This window comes from Heterocephalus glaber, unplaced genomic scaffold (assembly GCF_053883595.1).
Source record: "Heterocephalus glaber isolate CG9 unplaced genomic scaffold, H.glaber_assembly_v1.0 deba00000122, whole genome shotgun sequence".
NCBI classification, from domain to species: domain Eukaryota; kingdom Metazoa; phylum Chordata; class Mammalia; order Rodentia; family Bathyergidae; genus Heterocephalus; species Heterocephalus glaber.
The window spans coordinates 15,892,071-15,914,356 of NW_028258138.1; the positions used below are offsets into that span (position 1 = coordinate 15,892,071).

A 22,286-nucleotide genomic window follows, 5' to 3' on the forward strand; every position below is an offset into this window, starting at 1 on the left:
TCCAGAACTATATTGAACAAGAGTGGTGATAGTGGACATCCTTATCTTGTTCCTGATTTTAGTGTGACAGATTTGAGTTTTTGACCATTTAGTATGATATTGGCTGTTGGTTTTTCATAGATGGCTTCTAACAGTTTGAGGTAGAGACCATCTATTCCAATTTTTTGTAGGGTTTTTATCATAAATGCATGTTGGATTTTGTCAAATGCTTTTTCTGCATCTATGCAGATAAACATATGGTTTTTATCCTTGGCTCTATTGATGTAGTGTATTACATTGATTGATTTTCATATATTGAACCATCCCTGCATCCCTGGCATGAATCCCACTTGATCAGGGTGTATGATCTTCTTGATGATCTTCTGCATTCTGTTTGCCATTATCTTATTAAGGATTTTTGCATCTATGTTCATTAGTGAGATTGGTCTACAGTTCTCTTTTTCAATTGGGTCTTTCTCTGCTTTGGGGATCAAGGTGATGCTTGCTTCCAGGAATGAATTTGGGAGTATTGCTTCCCTTTCAATTTCATTGAAGAGTTTAAACAGTAGTGGCCGCAGTTCCTCTTTAAATGTCTTGTAGAATTCAGCAGTGAAGCCATCAGGGCCTGGGCTTTTCTTAGTTGATAAGTTTTTAATTACATTTTCAACTTCATTGCTTGATATTGGGTTGTTTAGAGTTTTTAGGTCTTCTTTGTTCAAGTTTGGTAATTCATATGTATCTAGGAATCTGTCCATTTCTTCTGTGTTGTCCATCTTACTGGCGTATAGGTTCTGGAAGTAGGTATTGATGATCCTCTGGATTTCTGCTGGGTCTGTTGTAATTTCACCCTTTTCATTCCTAATTGCATGGATTTGGGCCTTTTCTTTCCTTTTTCTGACAAGGTTGCCTAAAGGTTTGTCAATTTTGTTGATTCTTTCAAAGAACCAACTCTTGGCTTCATTGATTTTTTTGTATCATTCTGTTAGTCTCCATTGCATTGATTTCTCCTCTGATCTTTATAATTTCCTCCCTTGTATGAGCTTTGAGGTTGTCCTGCTCTTCTTTTTCTAGAAGCTTGAGGTTCAGCATCAGGTTGTTTAATTGGGCTCATTCTGTTTTCCTAATATGCATATTCACTGCTATGAATTTCCCTCATAAGACAGCTTTCATTGTGTCCCATAGATTCCAATATGTTGTATTGTCATTGTCATTTAATTGAAGGAACTGATTTCTTCTTTAATTTCCTCTGTGACCCATTGGTTATTCAAAAGTGTGTTGTTCAATTTCCATGTGTTTATGAAATTTTTTGAGTTTCTTTTGCTATCGATCTCCAATTTCATCACACTATGGTCTGATAATATACAGGAGATAACTTCAATTCCTTTGCACTTACTTAAACGTGTTCTATGTGTGAGTATGTGGTCTATTTTGGAGAAGGATCCATGTACAACTGAGAAGAATGTGTACTCTGATTTTGTGGGGTGGAAGACTCTGTAAACATCTGTTAAGTTCATTTGTTCAAGAGTTCCATTGAGTTCTAGTATTTCATTACTTATTTTTAGTCTAGTTGATCTATCTATTTGTGACAGTGGGGTGTTCAGGTCCCCCACTACAATTGTATTAGTGCATATATGGCTTTTCATGTCTGTTAGTATTTGTTTTATATAGTTGGGTGCACTAGTGTTTGGTGCATAGATATTTATGATTGTCATCTCTTCCTCTTGGATTCTTCCCTTTACAAGTGTGTAGTGTCCTTCTTTGTCTCTCTTAATCAATGTTGGTTTGAAATCTACTTGATCTGCCAAGAGGATAGTTACTCTTGCTTTTTTTCGGGTTCCTGTCACATGGAGTATTGTTTTCCACCCTTTAACTTTCAGTCTATGAGTTTCCTTTTGAATTAAGTTTGTTTCTTGTATGCAGCATATTGTTGGATTTTGCTTCTTGACCCATTCTGCCAGTCTATTTCTTTTGATTGATGAATTGAGACCATTAACGTTGATGTTTATAACTGAAACATATTGACTTGTCATTGCCATGACTTTTTCTTTTTGTTAGGTTCTCCCCCTCAGCATTTAATTTCTTGTCATGCCAGATGGGTTCATTCTGCTTTGCTTCCTGGGGTTGTGATCCTCAATGTCTGTTCCTAAGATATTGTGTAAAATTCTTTGGAGTGCTGGTTTGGTATTCACGAGGTTCTTAAGGTGCTCTTTGTCATGAAAATATCTTATTTCTCCATCCATTTTGAAAGCTAGTTTTGCAGGGTACATCAATCTGGGTTGGAGGCTGTTTTCTTTTGGGGCTTGGAATATGTCACTTCAAACTCTTCTTGCCTTGATGGTTTGTGTTGAGAAGTCTGCTGTGATTCTGATGGGCTTTCCTTTGTATGTGATTTGTTTCTTTTCTCTGACTGCTTGGAGAACTTTGTTCTTCTGTTGTGTTTCTGGAATCTTAACAATTATATGCCTATGTGTAGTTTTTTTTGATCAAGGCTATTTGGAGTCCTATATGCCTCACTTATCTGTATGTCAAGTTCTTTTCCCCTGCTTGGGAAGTTTTCTGCCATTATTTCTGTGAAGAGATTTTTTTATGTCATCTCCACTCTCTCCTGTTTCTTCATTGAGCCCAATCCATCTTATTGTTATAAGTTATTCTTCTTTGCATCATCTAGCAGCTGCTGGATTGATTTCTCATGTTCCCGTATAATTTTGAAGCAATTTTTCTTTTCCTGGTCACTAATTGCAATCTTATCTTCTATATCTGAAATTCTGTCCTCACACTGGCTCATTCTGCTGTGTAGACTTTCAGTGGAGTTTTTCATGTCCTGGAAATCTATTTGCATCTGTTTTATGGATTCCATTTGTTTCTTATGTTGGAATTCCATCATGTTGCTGAGCTCCTCTCTAGATTTATTAATCGTGTCTTGCACTAGGGGCACAATTTCTCCTGTTATCTGAGAAATTATTTCTGATTTCATTTTTTCCAGATCCTCTTTTGTTGCCAGTTCAGTGGGTCCAGGTGGTTGAGTATTAGAGTGTTCCATCTCATTTCCCTTTGAGTTTGCTGTAGGTGATCTGGAAGTCTGGTTTTGAGACTTATTTATATGTTTTCTCATTTCAACTGGGGTGGAGGGCTGTTAGCGCCTGCACGGATTACCTCCTCTGAGCTGGACGAGGTGGAACAGGGGTCAGGAGCAGTGGTAGGGACAATGACCCAAAGGCCCTTTCCTGTTTGGCTGGGAGCGGCAGGAGGGATGGTGGCTGGGAAGCTCCTTCCTCTGGACCAGGAGCAGTGGGATGGCAGCTCAGAAGCCCCTACCTCTAGGCTGGGAGTGGTGGGAAGGATGGTGGCCCAGAAGCCCCTTCCTCTGGGCCAGAAGCAGTGGGGCAGAAGGTGGCCCAAAAGCCCTTTCCTCTGGGCTGGGAGCAGTGGGAGTGATGGTGACCAGGAAGCCCCTTTCTCTGGACCAGGAGCAGTGGGACGGTGGCTCAGAAGCCTGTACCTCTGGGCCAGGAACAGCAGGACTCAGCACCTTGGTCTGGTGGTCTGGTGTCCTCTGCATCTTTGTAGTGTGGCACCAGGTGTCTGCCTTTCTGCAGTGGGGTGATTCGGTGTCTTCAGCGCTACTCCTTTGATCTTTTTAGAGTAAAAGGATTCTGGTCTGAAATGAAGAAGAGCTCTGATTAGACCCTAACAAAAAATGTTTTGAAAATCTGTGCCTACCAGTTTTATTTATTTTTATTTTTTTCAGAGATGTCATAATTACTTTTTATTATAATTATATTCAATTATAGTCATTGAAACAGGATGGAATTGACATACTAAATGGTAATAAAACAAAAGAAAAACTACAGGCCCTTAATTTATAGCTCTTGTCATTGTAAACTGGTGAATAAACAAAATTTTTTTTGCTTAAATTATTTTATTGTTACATTTTAGGTATACAATACATTTACATTTATCATTGGGTGCTTGTACCTGTACACAATGTATTTTGGTTCTTATTTTTTCCTCATTACCTGTGCACCCTTCACCCTGTCCACCCTTCCCTATTTACATAGACTTTGTTTCCATTTTTTTTCTCATAATTTTTCCTTTCCCTTCTTTCCTTTCCCCTTCCCCTCCCACTTCTCTTATCCCTTTGGACCTTTTTTTCCTATTTCAAATTATCAAGTATAGGAAAAAAACGATTACAAGGAATAATTGATAATTTGAAATAGAAAGAAAAGGTCCCACCAGTTTTAAATGCAAAAAGAAAAATAGAACTTCTGAATGTTGCTTTGTGATATTTGTAAATGGTTTGATAATGACTAATGATTTCTTACAATATTTTATATGACTTTTTGCTCTTCTCTCAGACAAAATGAGTTTTTAAATGAGCTGTGATATTTTTAATTTTTTATGTCCATATATGAAGAAATAAGACTGAAACTGTCCATGACAATCCAAAGTATTTTATTCTGAATTATGTACTACACTATAGGTTTAAATTGATTTCTAAAGCCAGGTATTTCCTGGAGAAAAAAAGCTTTCTCCTAATTCTAAGAACAAAAGTTCTAGTAATAGTATTAATTCATATATTGTTGTGAAATGCTGAATTATATGCATATTGAAAAGAAAATAAGATTGATAATATGTTGCATAGTTTCATATTTTTGTTAGTCCTTTTATATTTATTACCTTTTCTATTCATTTTCTCTTTATCCCACGTATTCACCTGGAGTCTGAGCTAGTGAACGTAATAAGAAATCCAAGTTCGAGGCAAAAATATTCTCTGAGAAATTACATCAATGCTGGCATGCATTTATTTCTTATAAAGAATAATTGCCTAAAATGATAAGTAAACCAACTTGAAGCAGAGAAAGGTATTTATTGGAATTTCAAATGTAGAATACTATTACTGAAATAACAAATGGAATCCCAGTTTAATTCAGTGTACCATATGTCAATTGCAGAGGTGTTTCTTTTTTGAAAGAAAAATAAGCAGTTAAAATATGCAGCATAAATTACATCTCATAAATGGTGACTTCATAAATTCACATTTCATAAAGAATAATCTCCTTTCCTTGGAGTAATCACCTTTCCTTAATAACTAAATGATACTTCTCTTCATTCAGTGAGGCAGGTGAATGAAGCAGAAAATGCAAATTCAGTAAATCAGAGTTAAATCAAATTTGGATAAAATGCCCCCAAAGTTATTATTGAAATAATTTTTGTGAAATGGTTTAATACAATGTAATTCTTTCCTTATTAATGCATGACTGTCTACTTTTAAAAATTGAGCAGTTATTTCTCTTCGTGTCAGTAGAAAACAAGTACATCTCTATATCAAAACATAGGATTATTTTCTGCTTGTAGGGCCCATATTTTACTTATTTCAATTTTATGTGACAGAGAAACTAAAATATGAACTTATACTAGTCAGATTAAATCTTGTGTCTACAAGGTGATTTTACTTTTTACAATTAGGAAAGGAAATGAATTCGAAAAAAGCAAACTCTGTCCAGAGGTTGAAATTCATCCTGATTGATACCCCAAACTATTTATTTAGTTCTTAGCTTGTTGTCTGCAAGTATATTTTTGATTACACTCATTCTCCTGAATAACATAGCTGTGGTATATGTGAAACACGCAGCCAGAGATTTCTGGTACATTAAGAAAAACTCCACTTGTGAACAATAAATTTTAATGTGTATTTTTATTCACTTGTAATTTATATTTAAATATTGCTTCTATATGTCTGGGAAGACAAGATCTTCCAAATGTACACTGCCTAGCGTAATTCTGAAATAATGTTACTCTTTCTGGACTGAGATTGAATGCTATTTTATTTTCAAAATTGCAAACTACAATTTTCAGAAACACACACATACATGTTAGTATTTTTATTGCCTAAGTATTTCCTTCCTTTCTCTCTGCATCCCTGTCTTCCTTCTTTCCTTTCTTCCTTCTTTCTTTCCTTCTTTCCTTCCTCCTTTCTCTTCTTTTTTGACAATTGTAGTCATAATAAAGGAATGAAATTTGAAAACTATGTCTAAGAAACAAAATGCAGGCAAGTATTGCATACTTTGTAATATTGTAGTTTGCTTTGGAGTCTTGGAGAGATTGAGACAGATTAATGTCACTATAAATCACTATAAATTACAAATCAATCTTGTCACCATAGGTATTTGTATTACAAAATTTCTTAATTCTCATGGATTTTCCTTATCTTTGGACAAATAGCCAGAGGAGGAAATAACAAAGATTCTTTATTTGGCCAAATATTAATCAGAGTTTTGAACCTTTTCCTAGGTCCTTTAATGCATTTCTTTATAAAATCAGGCTTTAGCAAAGAACACTTCCAAGTCCATTTAGTCAGAACTTCCCCACCTGCCTCTCTGTTCATCCTTGAAATCTGACCAGGTTCTTTATTCCCCACTATCCTGCAGGTGATACCTGATCACTGTATCTTGACATCAGCAAGAATCTTTTTTAGGTCTGTTTATCCCTTTGCCCCTGATGTTGTGTCTTGGTAATTATCCACTGATTCCCACTATGTTTCTTGGTTATAAATTCACACCTCTGCATTTTGTGGTCTGGTTGAATCCAGCCTGTATGTCTCATTGCAAGGGTGTCTATAGCTATCATAAAACCTTAAGTTTTTCTTACCTTACATTCAGAAGAGTCCTCGAATATGTTTTGTCTAACAAAAATAAAGAAGAAATGAAGAATAAATTTATCCTCTGCTATTTTACATCACAAAATTAAAATCCCTCAAATAAAGTTGGGTAGAAATAACTTGCATTTCAGTTAATTTTAGTGAAATAAATCACCTTTACATATTGAGTTCCTGAATAATTTATAGTCAAATAATTATTTTTATGGCTTTTTAAAAATTCTTTATAACATCAATTGGCACCTCTATTCAATAATGTAATAATAAAGTTTTTAGAAGCTTGTGTAATGGGGATTTTTCTCGTTCTACATTTTATAGGAAGAATTCTTTACAGTCTGTGTTCTTGTGCCCTATTTTGTTTTTCTTTTTTATTATTATTTATAAAATCTGTTCATATTCTCTCTTCATGTGAAAACATTACAGAGTGAAAATACACGTTCCATTAGTGCGTGGCAAGAAACTTCCTTCTTCCTTAGAGAACCTTGTAATGTTCAACTTTAAAATCCACTCCCCAGAATGAAAGAAAACCTTTTTATGCCTTACTGTAAAAGAAAGAATGTGTCTATGTCAAGATTTTCTTAATAACTGGGACCAGTTCTCACTGTCTTTATATGAAGCAAGGTCATGGGTTTCATAGCATGTGACATTCTCTCCCAAGGTCTGAAATCATGAACAGGTATTTGAAGAGAAAAATTCACCTTACATATTGTGTTAAGATAGTTTGGAAAGTATCTTAATCGTTTCCTATTGGTCAGTGCTAGTATGGAAATTCATATTTTTTTCACCTTTTATTTTCTATTAGTACTTGTTTGTGATACGGAATGGTTTCGTCCCTCTTGGAGAGTTGGTACGTGCACATTAACACATCTCCATTCTGTTTGTCCTCTTCCCCTCCCCTCCTTTCCCTCTCCCTTCATCTCATGGTCTCCTCCCAAACTGCAAAAGATCTACCTTCCTATTTCTTATAGTCTATTTTTATTTTGCTTCTTTATTTATATTTTGGGTTTCTCACATAAAAGAAAGCAGCTGATATTTAAGTTGTATGTCTAAATTGTTTGTCTAAATTATTGTATGCCTAATTATTTATTATAGCATTGTATGTCTAATTGTCTAATTATTGTATTATTGTATTGTATGTCTAAATTATTTCACTCAACATGAAGGTCTCAAAATACCTTCATTTTCCTACAAATGACTTGAGTTTATCATTCTTTATGGCAGAGTAGTACTGAGTTTTACATAAATATCACATTTTCTTCGTACCTTCATGTGTGGCTGAACATACAGGCTACTTCCAAGATTTAGCTATTACGAATTATGCTGGCATACACATGGATATTCATGTATTACTGTAATATGATGTCCTTAATTCTCAGGAAGATACATAGAAAGATAATACCTGGATCAAATGGAATTTCTAGTTTTAGGTTTTAGAGGAATCTCCATAATAATTTCCATAATGATTGCATTATTTTACATTCCTACCAACAATGGAGAAGAATTCCTATTTCCCTGTAGCCTCACCAGCATTGGCTCTTATTTGATTTATTGATGATAACCATTCTCTCTGAAGTAGCATGGAATCTTGGTGTTGAAAATTTATATTGCTTAAAGTCATATTATATAACTTATGAATTGTACTCCAAGGAGGAATGTCATAATTCATTTAATTTTCTCTTCAACAGCTTGTATATACACATTCTAAAGTATATTTCTGTTGAAATGAGCAGCTAAAAGTGTAGAAAATCAGAGGTTAAAATTGATATAAGACTAACATAAGCATTAAGATAAAAAATTGAAATTGAAATAATTTTTAAATTTCTCTCAGAATTCCTCATATATAGTGTTAATTAATTTCAATTAAGTTTAAACTACATTTAGAATAAGGGAGAACCAACTACAATTACATGTTTTTATATTAGGAATTTCCTACTTGATATATTTGCCAAGAGAAATTTTCTAAAATTTTTGTTTGGAAAAGGCAAATTTGTAGCTGCATTAGCTAATTTGAGAATGCGGGTATATATCACTTAAAGGTACAAATTCCCAATGATGTATGTCATCATATTTTACACCTGAAATGTACCAATAAACTTAGTAAATAAAAAATAATTTTAAAAAGAAAGAAGAATTGGTAAGATATATTTAGATACAGAGAAAGAGATGTATTATGGATTAGCTAACGTGATCTATGGCGGACCATCTGCAAAGTGGAGACCCAAGAAATCTGATGGAGTAGTTCTAATCCAAATCCCTAGGTCAAATAGTCAGGAAAGCCAATGGTGCTACTCCATTCTGAGCCCAGAGGCCAGTAAAAGAAGATAGCTGAATTCTGAAGACAGGAGACATTAATGTCCTGGGTCAAGCAGAAAGAGGATATGGATCCTTCTACTACTGTTTTTTCCTACTTACTCTCTCAATGCATTGTATGATGCCACTCACATTGGTGCACCGAATCTTAATAGTTTACAGTTTTCAAAACTAATCTTTCCCAGAGATGCTGCAATACACACAACTCAAAGAATGTTTTTCCTATATCTAGGCATCCCTTAGCCCAGTAAAGCTAACACCTAAAACAACAATCACACAAGCTTTGGGTACCATGCTCCATGGGAACCAGGTCTAGTAGAGATGAGCTTTCTTTGTCTGAAGTCATGATGTATTAATTTAACAAGGAATCTATCCTTAGCTACTACTATGCTTAGTCTAAGACTTTGGTTATTCTACCACAATTTTAGGATTAGAGTTAACAAATAACACAGGATGTAGACAAGACCAGATTGAAGTTGTTTGGGGGGATTTTAGGCCAACTTCCTCCATATCCATCCTACACTGGGACTTTGATTTTAAATAAGTCATCAACTAGTTAGGTGAAAAATATTTCCTTTTTTTGTGTCTAGAGAAATTGAGAATATTAAGAGAGTTTGAGTATGAGCATCACTGGATTGCAGTAGCTCCTTAATGACCTTATGTGTTATTAAGCCATAGCCACCTAACACTTTTTCCATCATCAATCCCCATGTAGTATGCCCTTAGCTTTCTAATAACTAGTTTCTTTCTTCTTAAATGGTCCTCATTACCCTCCCCTTTTTATAACGAGGTTTTGTGCTCAGGTATTTGGCAATTATTCAAGTTAAGCAAAGAACAAAAAGTTTTCAGTTATAACTTTATAGTAAAAAATATTTGTATTATTAAAATATGAAGCATAATAAATTATAGCATTTAAAATGTAATATATAAGAAAGTAATTGCTTCCATTCATTTAATAAGTATAGACAGGAATAGATATAAGTGTAGCCATGTATATTATATACACATATTAATATAGACCAGGTGCTCTTAAACATATTATATTCATACATTGATTAATCTTAGAGCAACTTAATGAAAAACTGCTGTGCATAGTGAGAAATTATCATGTGGTGGATAGTGTAATATAATTTCCAGTCCTTCTGGAAAACTTCTTTCTGCACATATATGGTATGCTGCCAGTATGCTCTCAGCTTTCTGCAGAAATTGTACTCAGCTGAAGAATGCCATCTTACTCAAGGTCACTCCTCCTCGTAGGGCTAGACCGCATGCAATGAGAGGGATGATGTGAAATACAGTAGTTTGTCCCCCTTTGATCCAAATGCAATAACTCCCGAGGGTTACTGCACTTCAGAGTTCCCCGTGGAGTTAGCTAAAATCTTCCGTCACCCCATGGCCGGTCTTGCTTCCTTTTCTGCCTTCTACTATGGAGCTCCAGAGAGTATTCTACAATTAACTTCCTGCAAACTAATCTTCAGAGTCTGATTCTTGGGAAATCAACCTGCAATAAAGATCATAAAATTTATTATCCAAATTGAGACTTTTTTTTCCAAATGAAAGATATGCTAACCAGATGGGATGCAGGTACAGCAGGTATGGACTAGAATAATCCCATATGAACTGAAACTTAAATTTACTTTAACTTTGAAATATGGGCTCAAATCACTTTCCTAGTTGTGGAATGTTGGCTGTTTATTAACTTTGCTGTGCCCCACTCTTCTCATGTGTAAAAGAAAAATAATATCACCTGCTTTTTTGGAAAGCTGGAAGATTTGATCTATAAAACACTGGTATATTGCTGGAGATTTAATACGTGGTAGACCTTATCATCATTATACGCAACCAACCAATTATAACCAACCAACCAATAAAAATGTGAATCTCAGAGTGATTAAGTAAACCAAAAGGTAACAAATGTCATCAAGTGAAACAGTTAAAATTCAAACTCAGTCTTCTAATTTCATGATCCATTCAGATAAATAATTTGCTAAACCAGGTGAGATTTTTATTGTTGTTATTCTGTTTTGTTTTGAGGTACTGAGGATTCAGTTCAAGCCCTTTGCACTGAGCTACATATCCAGCCCTTTAAATTATGTTTTTTAAATTTTAGGATAGAATCACACTAAGTTGCCCAAGCTAGGTTTGAATTCCTAATACTCCTTCAGCCTATCAGCATCCTGGAATTGCAAGGGTGCAGAATCATGTTGGCTTAAACTGTCATTTTTATACAACTTTTCTCTCATTTGTGTAAGAACTTACTCAATGAAACCTATACCTTACTCAACTATCTAATGTATTAGGTACCATTCCAATTAAAATTGACAAACACAATAGACACTGTGCACTTGTGTGCACACACACACTCACACCTCCAAGTTTAGTAAACACAGGTATTTGTTCACTCTCACAGCACAAAAGCTCAGGATGTGCTCTATATTCAAGTGTGACTGCTGATTTCATGTCCTGGGACAGTGATGTAAGATTTTTCTGTCTCTCGCTACATATATGGGCTACTTTATTTTTCTGGTTTTATTTTCAGTCCCACTTTTCCACATGTCTGGAAGCATTGCTATTAGCAGCCTCAGAACAATATAGCATGAAATTCCAGAGATGTGAAAAGGAAAATCCTTTCTTTTCCAACCTTTATACTTAAAATACTTTTTTGGTCCTTTTGGGCACAAGTGAACATCCAAATTTTATACTTTCCTCTTTTAATCTTTCAATATTTCTTTTTTTCTCTCTCTCATCTAATACACTTGCTTTTTATTCCACTAAGAAAACAAAAGCAATCAAAAGAGACTTTCCTGATTCTCTCATGACTGAATCCATTGGTATTCCAGCATTTGAAATTAAATTCTTTGCTTTCTTTCCTTTAAAAAAGATAGGTTAGTCTGTCAGTGATTATACCAAAGAGAAAACCATGTCCCATTCTCTTACAAGAGACCATTTTCCTAAAAACTTCTCTCTGAATTCTCCTCATGATTTCCCCTTATATTGAATCATTCCCATTATCATTTGTTTTACAGGAAGAGCTATGATTAAAATATTTCTGTCAGTGCGGTGAATGCAAGAAAAAAATCAAAAGTTAAATGTAACATTGAGGATTTGTTCAAGAGTTAAAATTAATTTTGGCACCAAGTTTGAATCTATTGAAATCATATCTTCGAAATATAGTTCTATACATATGCATTTCATTGCTCTTTAATTGTTCTGCCCATTTTCTTTCAAATAAACACACCTGCTCTGTCTTGTTTTCTGTTTTTTGGTATTCATTTTTCTCTAATAGAGAGTGAACATTAAAACCAAACCCTGAGATCGATTCTTAATATATAAGATCTCTTGTTAAAGACACTGAAACTTAACCTACTTCAATACTATTGATCCCGGGTGAAACTTAATGAATTTCATCTCATTGATATGTGTGGTGAGCCCATGAAGCAATGCTGTCCATGAAAATCTTAGACTGTAAATTTTTCAGATTTGAGACACATATATAGAGAGAAACTTATTGGTGATCTCAGAAATAGCTACTTTGGAAAATGAATTGAATTTTCATCATGTCTCTTGAGTCTACATAATAATGGAATAAAATGATGAAAGAATGACTGGAAAGTGCAAGACCCTGAGTTTGATTCCCAGTATCAAAAACAAATGATGAAAGAAGGGAACAATGTGTCCTGATAATACAAATTGACCCCAAATTTATAATCTCAAAGGATAGTCAAGATATGTGTACATATAATTATGAAATTAAAAGCACCATAATTGTATTAAAGGCAGGTCAAGAAGGTTGAAGAGTCAGGCAACTTGATCTGAGGTCAATCTGATTAATCAAGCTAAGCACAGAAAAACAATGAAGAGAAATGAACAGAGACTCAGAGAAACCATCAAGGATGTCAAGATATGCATAATGGTAGTCCCAAAAGCAAAAGAGAGAGAAGACAGGGCAATTGAAGTGAAAAGGAGAGAGAGAAAGGGAGAGGTAGAGAGATGGAGAGATAGAAAGAGAAATAGGGAGACAGAGAAAGATACAGAGAAAGAGAATGATTGAGAACTTTCAAAAATTGATAAAAATATTAATATACACATTCAAGAAGTTTTGTGAATTTCAGTTGAGATAAATACAAAGAAATCCACACCTACATATGAACTATTAGGAGCCAACAATAAAGAGAAAATTTTGAAAGCAATGACAAGCAACTCACTATGTGCAAGAATCTAAAGACAAATATTTACTGATTTTTCAATAGCTGACATACACAGCAGAAGTCAATGAGATAGCGTGTTCAGAGTTCTGAAGAAAAATAACTGTCAATTCCATAACTAGTAATAATATATCTCAAAAAATAAAGAAGAAATTAAAACATTATTAAATAATAAAAACTAGCAGAATCTACCACTAGTGAATTTTCCTTACCAAAAATACAAAGATGAATTCTTCCATATGAAATAGTACTATATTGGATAGTACCTAGCATCCATATAAATGAATGGAAGAATGGAGAACAATGGTGAAAGTAAAATCAGATAATTTAAATATAAAAAATGTATTTTGTGTAATTTTTCTTGTATTTGATTGAACACAATATCTTGCATAAGAAGAGCAAATTTTGGGAACTCCTCTTTTCAAAACTTAATATTAAGGTATTATAATATCAATTTATATCGTATTTCCATAGATCTGAGTCAAGAAATCAATTCATATATAAAGAAAGAAATTCAATGTCATGGAAATTAAAAGTCCTAAATTTATTTAAGCCAAATGATTTTGGACAAGATTATTCAATGGAAAAAGAATAATCTTTTCAACAAATAGTGGAGGTACAACTAACTAGTTACCCACCTACAAAATAGGAGAGGTAGACAAATACCTTTTCCCATTTACAAAAATAACACGCAAATTAAATAAAATGTTGTATGACTATCATAGTGGGAAGTTAGACGTATTTAATTTGGCCACATCACTAGGCAATATAAGCTTATGAGACCATCATCTTATATGCAGTTTGTTGTTCAACAAAATGCTATGTATGTGACTGTAGTAGGATTGTTTATGATCTAAACTAAAAATTATATACTAAAAATAACAAATGTTGTAGAGATTGTGGAGTAACTGGAACTCTTATACCATGTTTCCAGGAATGTAAAACAATGAAGCTGCTCTGGAAAACAGTTTGGAAGTTCCTCAGACAACTAAACTGAGAGTCAACAGATGGTCTAGAAATTCCACATCAGTTCCATTTGCTCATACAAATCCTTGTACATTATTGTTTATAGTAGCATTACTCATTAGAAAAAAGTGAAAACTCAACTATTCATTAACTGATAAATGTGTAAAGAAAATGTGTTATAGTCATATAATAGAATATTACTTGGTAATAAAAAAGAAAGAGCCAGTGCTTCTGATTGACCATGAACAAACTCTAAGAACACTATGCTAAGTGAAAGAAAACAGAACCCACACTGCCTATTGCATTATGTATTATGGGAACAGTCCAGAAGATGAAAATTTACATAAACTAGACTAGTAGTTTTCAAGGGCTATGGAAATTCTGGATGAGTGACTGCCAGTTTTACTAACTTTCATCTCCGGCAGTTACAAGTGTCCTGAGATTAGAGTGGTAATGGTGGCACAAACTTGTGAATATACGAAAAACACTCAATCATACTCTTTTAAAGTGTCCATTTTATGGTATGTGAATTATGTCCCAATAAAATAAAGGAGAAAAAAAAAGGGACAGTTGACTAAATGTCTAATAAGCTTTCACTAAAGCAGAAGAAAGTTGATAAAATGAGAGCCCCTTATTCTTATGTAGTTGGACGTATGTGTGAGACTAAGCGAGAAAGAATGGGAGAGGTACATTGGGTAATTGATAGTACTACATGAAGGGACTACTTACAAAGTCAGAGTTTAATCAAAATAAACAGGAAGGGCTCATTGTAAGGAAACTCCCATTGCTCCTTGACGTAAAAACAAGGAAGTGTCAGGAGCTAAAACAATTTAAAAGATAAACCATATTGAAGAGGCTGCAACAACATAATCAACCGACCAACATCCTGGAGATACAGAACTCGAGGAATAAGCATTTCTGCATGCTCTTCCTTCCCTGCATTCACATCCAAACCTCTCCTGAGAGAAAAAGGCAGGCGATGGTAAAGTAGCCACCAGAGGCCACCCAGAAACTGAAGCAAGCAGCAGAGTTACAAAGGTAAAATTGCAAGCCGGGTACACATCCGTGGTGCACGTCTGCAAACCCAGCACTTGGGAGGGTGAAGCAAGAAGATCGATCACCCCAAGCTCAAGGTCACACTAAACTACATAGTGAGACCCTGTCTCAAAATTAATTAGTCCACAAACAAAACAAACAGAAACCAAGGAAAAACTGAAATCATCCAGGACACCTACTACTAGACGATAGGCCAAGGAGGGTTAAGACTCCTTTCGATGATAGGGAGTGGAAAAATAGTCCTCTAAAAGGTGATTTAGTGACATGGGAAGGCTACTGCAGAGCATGCCCTCCCTGCTTAGATCTGTTTTTCTCCTGGTGTTTACATGAAGACAGTTTTGGGGGAAGATGCTGCAGCATTCTTTCTAATCAAGAGGGTTCAGTCACAATACACCTGGTACGTATAACATCCATTTTGTAAGTGGTTGCTTGGTCTTGGAGTGTCTTGCTTTGGATAAAGATAGGGAATTTAAGATAGGAGAATTTAGATTCACCCATCATGACCTTAGTTGGCCAATAATTCTCAACAAATACCTGTTTCTCAAATCTGTTTGTTTTTATATGTGGAATTAAGAATTTTACTTGATCAGTATATGTTGAAGGGGTACAGAGAACTGAGATAAGCACTTCTTATTTGAATTTTATCTAAAACAGAGACAAGAAAAGTTTAAGGATTTATTTCATATGGAGTGATAAAAGTTTTCTTTACAACATATACAGACATCAGATATCAAGACTGAGTAGAGGAATCTCTTTCTTCTAGTTAATTCAAGAAAGTTTTCAAATACTAGCTTTCCTGCATGAACTCCATCATTCTCTGTCTTGTGATGATCCTTTGCATTTCTAGATAGAATAAAACTAAAAAATACAGTAGAATAAAAAAACATCATATTTAGAAATAATTATTTTAATAGAGAAATACATGCAAATTTTAAAAATAAGTTTGAAAACATCTAGATAAGGTTAACAAAAGTGAAAAATCAAATTTATTGTAAAGTTGAACTACAGACAATTTAGGAAGAGAGAATGTGGAGTAAAGATAGTAATTTTTAGGGAAATTTGCAATGTGTTTGTTCGCCTATCTCTATTCAGTGTTTACAGGACTGCAAAACCTACTTCAAAGATTTTGAAACTTCCTGATTTTAGAAACTAGATGGGGAAAAACTCACAATTAATTAGGAAAAAGATGTTTTCATATAATATACTTCACACCAATCATTTACAAAAAGAGCTGAAAACTCTAGGAAGGGGAAGGTTAATTTGACCCGGAGATTTCTGTAAGACAAAATGATAGAGACATTGCCTAACTTGAGAGTGGAAACATGCTGAACACTCCTCAAACAGGGTAGGAAGCAAAAGAGATTACAGGCGTGATAAGAATGCATGGGAAGGCACTGGTCAAAACTCTAAAGTTAATAACTAATCAAATATTTTTAGTGTTACCTTCCTGTTCTGGAATGTAATGTTTAGGAGGACAAAGTTCATGACTTTTTTAGTCTCTTGTTTCTCTCTTAAATTGAAAACAAGCACTCAAACTCCTGGAAAGCAGCAAACAAATGGAAACACACACACACTAGTTTTGGAGAGGTGAGTGTGTGTGCGTGTGTGTGTGTGTGTGTGTATGTGTGTGTGTATTTTGTGTAGAATGTGTAGAATGTGATGAGCATATTGATATTGATTGGGAATTAGAATAGGAAAGAAATTTTGGGGTCATATTTAAATGAACCATGAATGGCAACATAAGAAATGCTGATTTTCTTTTGGAAGAAATTTGAAGTCATTGCAGGTGATGTAGACATGAAGAGATTGCATTATTTTGCTCTTTAAATTCAAAAGTTCATCCATAGAAAGAAGATAACCTTTCATTCAAGTCAAAGATACTACAAATTATCCTTACCCAAACATAAATAGATATACTTTTAAATCTTTGTTGTTATCTAGCTCTCCTTTATCTCCTTACTTCCTTGGATAACTAACCACATCTTTAGATATACTGTAGAAATTTGTATCCTGCCTTAAAATAAGTATGGCACATCTGCAGCAGATTCAGAATGTTATAGAGGTTAATGTAATTCCTCTTGAAATTTTACACAATGTATGCAAATTGAATATATAAAATTTGGTTAATTCCATGTAGTATTATTAATAATCTTGGAATTCATATGCAAAATTTGAAATGGTCTTTCTAGTATTACCAGCTAAAACAATTCAACCTTTGCTTATAATATTGTCTTGTGAAAATATCATGTAAGTGTGTAATCAGAGTTACTCATTGTTTTTCATCTGGATTAATTTTTATTTACATGAGGTCTTACTAATGTTTTTCCAAAATATGCAATTACTCTTCACATCACATAGTTCTGGGCATCACATCTAGTATGTGACAAAAATTTCTGCAGAATTATTTTATATATGAATTCTGCATATTGACAGATGTTGTTCCCATGGGGTATGAATTGATAAATGTGTGTTGAATGTAATTTATCTCTACCATATGTCCCTAGGACACATTGTTCTTCCTCAATACTTCCTTCTCAACACTCATTAGAATTATAGATTATACTGATGCTTAGGACTCTCCACTGATTGGCTTCATTATAATGTATGTAAATTAAATAGAGTTTTAAAAATCATAAAAATGGGCCATGTATCTATTCATAGCACATGACATCAGACACAAAATTTACTACAAATTGATCTATCTACTCTGGAACTTCCTCTCCCTTCAACTCTTCTTCTCCTCCTAATTTACAAAAGCCTCTTCCACATTTTTTTTCTTCTATTCTTTTTTTTTTTTTTTTCCTGTTCTTTCCTTCTCTTCCCCTTGCTTCTCCTCTTCCCATTTGAACATTTTCTTCTAACTTCCCAATATGTCATCCAATTTGGTCCTTGTTTACTCTTTCGGTTTCTCATACAAGAGAAACAATGTGATATTTAAACTTGTGTGTCTGATTTATTTCTCTTAGCATTATGGTCTTAAGGTGCATCTGGGTGAGGCGCCTGTGTTAACAAGCAAAAGTCAAAGTGGGAGTTTGAAAAGTCTTTCCAGGGAGAGAGGAGCTGGGTAAATATGTGCTCATATTTTTCCAGACTCCATGTGAAAAGAAATAAAGAGGTTCTTTTAATAACTTAGTAGAGAATAAAATCTTCTTTCACCAGGGAAGATAGACAAGATCTGCTCTCAGTAGAATCTTAGGAAGAGATACAGAAGGATGTTAAGAGCAAGGAAAAGTGTCCAGCAGCATCACCATAATGATCCCAGTAGACCAGTGCAGTTTTCCCATAATAAGCATGCATTTCCTACACGGTGATGGACAAAAATGAGTTCACTGCCAACTCTGGCCACTTTACATCCTTCACCTTTCTAGGGAAAGATCAAATGTTGAAACTGGAGGGGTAAATGAGACACACAAAAAGCAAAGAAAATTTCTTTCTTTAAAAATCTGGCTTTAACAGACATGTTTTGCTAGAAAATTCTGAATAATGGCCCTGAAAAGATTTTTTTCTGGAATCTTAGAATGCAACCTTTTATACATTAAGAATGAATCTGTTCACATGTAATTAAGGTAAGAATGTAAAATTGAGATTATGCTGGAATATGATGAACTCTAAATTAATTGATGAATGTCCTTATAAGAAGCAGAACAAGGTAAGACAAAGAAAGAGAGAAAAAGGCCATATGAAGGCAAAGTCACTGAATTTAGTCAGCTAGAAGCCAAACAACACCTACAGCCGCTATTTCAGAAGTCTGAAATCAAGTTACTGGAAAAGCATATTCATTACAAAAGCTCTTAGAAAAAATGCTATCCTTCTCTTCCTCCTCCAGTGGCTAGCAGCTCTAGGCATTGTTTTAAGCCATTCTTTCTGTTTTAATTTTTGTGGCAGCCCTGAGAAACTAAAACACTAATTATTTGGTTTTATTGCTAAAACCAATTAACCAACCCAACCACCAAGAGGAAAAATAGTATCCTACATGGTCCAGTGTTTTCTTTACCTCCATCACAGGGAAGGAAAGGTACGTAGGAAGGATTTTCCTGAGTGAATTCACCCACTTACACTCTTACCACCAATTCACTACATCTTTTACAAAAGATTTGAATCCCACCATCCATGTTGCCTCTGCTCAGGAGGAGCCCGTTATGAAGTACTGCACCACTCGATTCTACACCAAACAGTGATTGGCCTGGAAGATTTCTTCTTTTTACAGATATGCTTCCTATAACATGTATGGATCATTCAACATCTTGGAGGCCATCCTATCGCCTACAGATTTAAAGGTCCTCATTTTGGAAATGTTCAACCATGATGTTACTCAAGCCATCCTGTTTGAGTTTAGGATACAAGAATTGGCTATTCTCTGCCAACCCAGACACCAAGCTGTTGGTATGTGAGACTTTGAAGAAAAAAAAATTACCATGGCAAGATTTAAATGGAAAAGAGAATGTTCACTGAAATCTTGCTACACTTATAGAATGCAAAGTTATTGAAACACTGAATAAATACTGCATCCCTTTAAAAATCAGAAGTTTTTGAACTGCACTCCTAATAAGAGGAGACAGGTTAATAACTAATAAGTAGTTGGTTTCATGGTAAAAAATTATTTTAATGTTGTATTAAAAAACTATCATCTACCTCTGGAGGAGGGGAACAGCTGCTCTAAGATGTAAGTGAAGACAGAATGAGGAACTTCAGGGCCTTGCTTGGCATCTGTTCCCCTGTTTCCATGGTGGAGGGGACAGCAGTCTTGATGCCCTGCCCAGTGCTACAGAGCAGACACTAGTAACTGGGTTAAATGGGGTCTTATCCCTTGTTTTTTTTTGGTACCGGGGATCACACTTGAAACTTTGTGCTTGGGGAGCAGGCAGCAGAACTACTGACCTAAATCCCTGGCCCTCTTATCCCTTTTTTATTCATGAACCTGTATGAAAGAAGAGTTCATATGTTTTTATGGACTAAAAGGCTTTGACTTCTCAATTAATTTTGAACATGACAATAGTTACCTTGCTAGATAATAACAAGGAACTACAGAAACAACAGGAAGAATTGTGACAGCAGAAGTGGAAGTCAATTGGTGGAATTAATTACCATGTGCACACTGATGTGGAAAGTATGAAACTATGATAGAAAAAAATACATTAAGTATTTGAACTGGAAGGATTGATTTGTCACAACTTGTTTCTAATAATAATATTAAAGGAACTTCTTCCATCATTTGAGACAAGCATCTATAATGTTTAGAGATTCGAAATAGAGGGATTGAGTTAGAAGATTAAGTTAGCAGTAAAAACCTATCATTAAAACAAAGACATGCATTTATTTCTCATCTTAGGATGATATTTTTTGGCCCTGTATTTATATCTTAAGGTCAGAAAACTCACTGGAAATCTTCATGACTAAGCTAATTTCACTGACTTGGTTAAAGGCATTTTTTTCCAATATCATTTTATAGCAAAGTCTTTGCTGAATGGTCCCTAGGGTTTAACTCTTTTATCCTAATTTGAATCATACAGTCCATAATTTTCTGGTATCCAAACAAATTCAGTGGGCAACCATGAACAAAATTTGGGCACAAATACTAGCAATCACCATTTTCTCTCCAGCTTTAGTAAAAGAACTGTGGCTTCATCATTTGCCGATGGACAGAAGCCCTCATATCAACCACAACCATGAATTTGATTTATTTAAGAAAAGCAGTCATCTGATTAAAATCCAATGTCTGTGGCATGAACTCTGACCAGCTTCTGAGAGTCACTAACCAGTACCAAAACCCCTGAGTAAAGGGAAACAAGTAGGGTAAACAACAAAAAAAATATGGATAAAGAGAACAGAGAAAAAAACCCATAAATATTCATGTCCTAGTTAATATTCTTTAGCTGTAATATTTTTAATTGAGAGATAGAATAATAATTGCCTCTTTGTACTGTGATGAATATATTCCTGCAATAATTTATAATATTAAGAGTAATAATGGCAATCACTAATAATAGCATATTTTCCATCCTAGGAATCGTATTGTGAGTTTACATATTAACACTTCTGATCATTAATATTTCAGAGATAAAACTGGCCTAACTTCTCATAGACAATAAGTGGTACAACCTCCAATCTGAGGAACCCATATAGTTCGGTCCCTAAATTCTTACTCTTAATCATTATTTTCTGCTGCTTCTCATAGAACCAGGGATCCACATAGCAGATGAACACAGAGTAATTAATTTTGTTATGTAGAATTTCAGTAGTAGGTAAACTAAAGGAGTTTTTGTACTGTACAACAGATAAATGGACATTATCCTACTGGTGCCAAAATACTACTAGTCTGAGTCCTAAATCCTAGCAAGTTGAGAGCCAGAAATGAAGACTGACATTATCAAGCCTCATATTCCAGACACTATTATATGCAACTCAATAAACTCCATCCCATCTCATCAGATCAAAAATTGTCATTCTGAAGAACAGTAAAAAAAAGAAAGAAGACTTGGAATTTTGTTATTACTTTAATTTTTGGTTGTCTTCTTTTTCTTTCTTATAATTAAGTAATAAAAAGTTCAATAATAAAAGCTTAATTTCAAATTTTATATTGAATTTTAGAATATATTCTATCACTAGATTTTACTATGTAATATATATCATTGTAGTGGCTGGGCTTCCCTCCACAAGTACATGATAAAATATTTTAAACAACGTATACATGCATATGAATTAAATTCATTTAAGGAATCAGCAAATAAATTTAAGCTTCTTATTCTTAGTAAGCTTCTCTAATAAATTTATTTTTAATTTCTATTACTATTAATATTCCTTATTCAAAATTAAAAGTACAATAGCTATTTACCTTATCACACAAAATAAAATAATGTAATAACAAAATGTTTATTATCTGTGTATTTTGTGCCACACTCAAGTGTAAGCAAATTTAGATCATTTGTTGAGTTAGCCCCAAATTGCATTGATTATTATTACTGCATACTGTGCTGATTTACAGATGAGATAAGACAGGCAGGAAAGGTTTGTAAACACAGAACTAATCCTTAGAAAAAGAAAGGACCATGGTTTGAACCGTATATCCTGACTTTAGAACTGGAAAACTTCAGCTCTGCACATACATAAAGTCTTTG

At 34.3% G+C, this 22,286-nt stretch overlaps 1 long non-coding RNA gene across 2 annotated transcripts in view; it reads left to right on the plus strand.

Annotated features, from left to right (window-relative positions):
* Window positions 1-16,610: 16,610 nt before the first annotated feature.
* LOC101699071 (uncharacterized) overlaps window positions 16,611-22,286 on the plus strand; it is an 88,184-nt gene continuing 82,508 nt past the window's right edge. Inside the window, exon 1 of one of the 2 annotated variants that reach the window (XR_205136.2) lies at window positions 16,611-16,758. This is a non-coding gene — a long non-coding RNA (uncharacterized LOC101699071). The remainder of the gene's footprint in view (window positions 16,759-22,286) is intronic. The other variant, XR_001183287.2, reaches the window with a different exon arrangement.